The sequence below is a fragment of the Sciurus vulgaris genome (assembly GCF_902686455.1).
Source record: "Sciurus vulgaris genome assembly, chromosome: 7".
Lineage (NCBI taxonomy): Eukaryota > Metazoa > Chordata > Mammalia > Rodentia > Sciuridae > Sciurus > Sciurus vulgaris.
In genome coordinates, this window is record NC_136467.1 from 59802346 (window position 1) to 59806827 (window position 4482).

Consider the following 4482-nt stretch of genomic DNA (forward strand, 5'->3'; position numbering starts at 1 on the left):
AAATTGATGAAATGAAGAGCCAGTGCTTTGAAAGATAAAGAAAATTGATAATCCCTTAGCTAGTCTAACTAAGAAAAAGAGAAAAGACTCAAAATCAGGAATGAATGAGATACAAACTAATGCCATGGAAATACAAAGGATCATTAGTGATTTTTAGGAACAACTACACATCAACAGATTTGATAACTTAGAAAAATGAACAAATTCCTGGACTTATACACCATACTAAGACTAAGTGATAAATAAAAAACCTGAACAGACTAATCACAAACAACAAGCAACAAAATTAAATCAGTAATAAAAAGCCTTCTATCACAGAAAAGCCCCTGACCAGATGGTTTCACTGCTGAATTAATATCAATTCTTAAAGTATTCCAAAAATTGAAGAGGGAATCCTTCCAAATATATGAGGCCAGCATTATACTGATACCAAAACCAGACAAGGAGGGACCAAACAAAATAAAGAAAAATGTAGACCAATATTCTTTATGATCATATATACAAAAATCTTCAAAACAAAAACAAAAGACCCTGAAAAACTAGCAAACTGGTTCTAAGAGCACACTAAAAACATCATTCACCACAATCAAGTGGGATTCAGTCCAGGGATGCAAGTTTGGTTAAATGTGCAAATCAATAAATGACACGCCATACCACAGAATGAAGAACAAAAGTCATATGATAATCTCAATAGGTGTAGAAAGGCATTTGATGAAACTGAATATCCCTTTATGATAAAATCACAGAACAAAATTAAGACTACAAGGAATATAATGAAGAATATATATTAAATGGGAGTTGAAAAATTTCTAAGATCTAGAACAAGACAAAGGTGTCCACTCTCACTGCTCTTACTCAACAGTACTGGAAATCCTAGATAGAGCAATCAGGAAAGACAAAGAAATAAAGGGCATCCTTTTATTTGTGACCTTTTATTAATTGGAAATCCAATTGTTACTGTTTGTAGATAACATAATCTTATATATAGAAAACCTCAAAGACAGCACCAAAAATATTAGAATTAATAAACAATATCAGCAAAGTTGTAGGACACACAATCAATATGCAAAATCAGTGTCATTACTATACAACATTGGTGAATTATCTGAAATAGAAATCAAGAAAGCAATCCCATAAAGAATAATAAAATTATGGCATTTGCAGGTAAATGGATGCAGTTGGAGAATATCATGCTAAGTGAGAAAAGCCAATCCCAAAAAACCAAAGGCCGAATGATCTCTCTGTTAAGCGGATGATGATACATAACAAGGGTGGGTGGTGGGAAGAAGGCAAGAATGGAGGAAGGATGGATTGTATAGAGGAAAAAGAGGGGTGGGGAGGGGGTGGAGGGAAGGAAAAATAACAGAATGAGACAAACATCATTACCCTATGTACATGTATGATTACACAAGTGGTGTGACTCTACTTCGTGTACAACCAGAGAAACAACAATTGTACCCCATTCATGTGCAATGACTCAAAATAATAAATAAATAAATAGTAGTCCTAAAAAAAAGAAAGCAATCCCATTTACAACAGCTACAAAAAACAAAACACCTACCAATAAAGTTAACCAAAGAGGAAAGATTTATATAATAAAAACTATAAAACATTTATGAAACAAAGAGGACGCGCACACACACACACACACACACACACATACCCACACACCTCACAAATGGGTAGATACTACATGTTAAATGAATTAGAAGACTCAAACTTGTTAAAATGTCCGTACTACCCAAAATGATCTAGAGATTCAATTCAATCCCTACTAAAATACCAGTGACATTTCTCACAGAATTGGGAAAAAAAATCCTAAAATTTATATGGAGTCACAAAATCTCCCAAATAACCAAAGCCATCTGAAACAAAAAGAACAAAGCAGGAGTCATTCTTCTACAAATATTCTACTTACAAATATGCTATGAAGCTGTACATTCAAACAGCTTGGTATTAATGTAAAAACAGACATAGATTGGATAGTAGTAAGTTCTGTTTATATCAATCAACATTTAAGTTTTGTTTATTTCAAAAAGTTAAAGCGTTTTGAAAGTTTTCTATAAAGAAATAAGTGATAACTTTAACCAATTTTAAAACTTATACAATGTATACATTTATTAAAATATAAATGGGACTTTATTAATACATGTAATTTTATTAAAGAATAAAAAATATCAAAATTTATGGGAGGCATCTAATGCAGTATTTGAGGAAAGTTTATTGAAAAGGCGAAATTCAGAAAAGAAGTGATTCATGTCAAACTACACAAAACTATAACATGAAATAATAAAGATGAGAACAAAAATTAAAGAAATTAAAAAACCCTAAAGCACAAATCAACATAATCCAAAACTTATAATTTGAAAGAGCTAATTCAAGAGACAAACTCTTAGCAACATTGAGAAAATAGAAAACAGGTCTAAAAAAATTTTGAAATTTTTCCGAGAGAGAATATATAAGAAAATATAGATCACATATGGTTATATAAAAGAGAAACTAAATATAAATAAAATTTAAAAACCATAAATGAATACTATGAACAACTTATAAAAATGAAAATTAAAAAATGATTTTTTGAGAAAAAAGATTACCAAAATTGACCCCAAGATAAAATGGATAAATACTAAAAAATGGAATTAATAATGTTTCCTTTCTCCCAAAGATATAATGTCCAGATGGTCTTCCAGATAAATTTTACAGAAATTCTTATTTTATATATATTCATTCAGTGACAAAAAAAAATTTACCTCATTTTATTTTTTCAAATCAAGTGTAGATGATCTCAATTTATGTGAAAATATCTCAGTTTAGTACATTCCAAAGCTCGTCTTGGCTTCCTGTTGTAATGAAAGACCAGTGTCAGGCACATAGGTGACAATCGGGGACAAGAGAAATAAACTTCTGCTGGTTCACATGTCTATCATGAATCACTCTGCTGTTTCAGGGACCTTTACATTTGTTTTTTTCTTTCACAGCATAGCATCTTTCTCTTTTCAAATTCCTTGTAGATGGTGGTTCCCAGCTGTGCAGGAGATACACTGACCACAACTTTTGCACTCTGAGAGCAGAGGTCCTCTCTTTAGCTCTGTTTTTCCCTCCAGCAATAATTGCCCCTGTGTAACCCTTTATCCTGTTTGTAGGAGCAGTTAAACCAGCAACGAAGGACACTACAGGCTTGGCATTTGGACCTGAATTGTGTTGCTTCAAAATTCTGCACCATTTTTTTCCCTGCATAACAACCAATTTCATCGATCAATATGATGCCTTCTGTGACTGAATCATTCAGAAAGATTTCAAGGCAGTCAATAAAATTTGTTCCCTAACAATGAATCCCATTGGCTCATGAGGCTTAGGCAGGAAGATCACAAGTTCGAGGGTAGCTTCAGCAACTTGTCAAGGCCCTAAGCAACTTAATTAGACCCTGCCTCAAAATAAAAATAAAAAGGGCTGGGGATGTGGCTCAGTGGTTAAGTGGCCCTGGGTTCAATCCATGGTACCAAAAAAAAAAAAAAGAAGAATCCCCTCAATGCAATGCACAGTCTTCCCCAACCCATCTTGTGGTGTCTGGTGAACTGCTTCACAAGTCAGGGTGCCAGATCTGGACACACTATCAATTCTTTCTTGCAAACATGTCTAGGCATGAGGCCAATTTTGCATTCTCCATGACCGATGAGTCCAGGGCCCATGACTCCTTGTCCTTTCCTGGTGCAGCAACTTGTGATTGACTGGCACCCTGTCCTATTGTGGGAAACCTTTATAATGCACACAACCAAGGACATTTTTGCCTCAACAACTTCATCAGTGGCAGCAGCAGCAAGAGGAGGAGGGATGTAGGTGATAGAAGCTGTCCTTCCTGTTTTGTCCTTCATAGGATTAATGTCAGGTAAGCCCAGATGCGTCTTGCCTCCTTTCCCTGAAGTGGTTCTCTAACTAGTTTGGTGCCATATTCCAATGCCTGCTGGGTATAAATGGTGTCCTGTTTTTCAGTGAAACCCTGGCAAATAACCTTCATATTTTTATCAACATAGAGATGCTTCTGGGAAGCTGCATAGGAACAATGTAGAATTCCATTCTGTTGTAGGAGGAAGGTGCATGACAGGGTGAGCCATGGCAAGGCAGCTGCTGCTGGGGACTGTGGTAGAGGTGGCAGCTGCCCAGCTCATTTTCATAAGCTGTATCTATGATGTGCAAACAGAACAAGGACAACAAAAGAAATACTGATTTATATGCAGTTCTCCTTTAATCATAGATGCAGAGCACAAAAATGAAAATGAGGAACCTCTGAGGAGACTATGTCCCCTGACCCACTCTTCTACACAAGAGTATTCAAACTTTCTAGCCACAATAACTTCCCTTTTTAAAAAATTTCAATTTAGCAGGAAAAGCAAAGTTCTTAGCAAAGTTTTTTTTTTTTTTTTTTTTAACATCACAGAACTGCATTATACTCATGCAGTCTGTGTGACATTTTAGAACTTTATC

General features: G+C 34.8%; 1 pseudogene across 1 annotated transcript; it reads right to left on the reverse strand.

Annotated features, from left to right (window-relative positions):
- Nucleotides 1–3486: 3486 nt before the first annotated feature.
- On the reverse strand, nucleotides 3487–4166 carry LOC306666914 (succinate--CoA ligase [ADP/GDP-forming] subunit alpha, mitochondrial-like; annotated as a pseudogene). The gene has a single exon. The product of its transcript is annotated as a succinate--CoA ligase [ADP/GDP-forming] subunit alpha, mitochondrial-like (transcript).
- Between the last annotated feature and the right edge of the window lie 316 nt (nucleotides 4167–4482).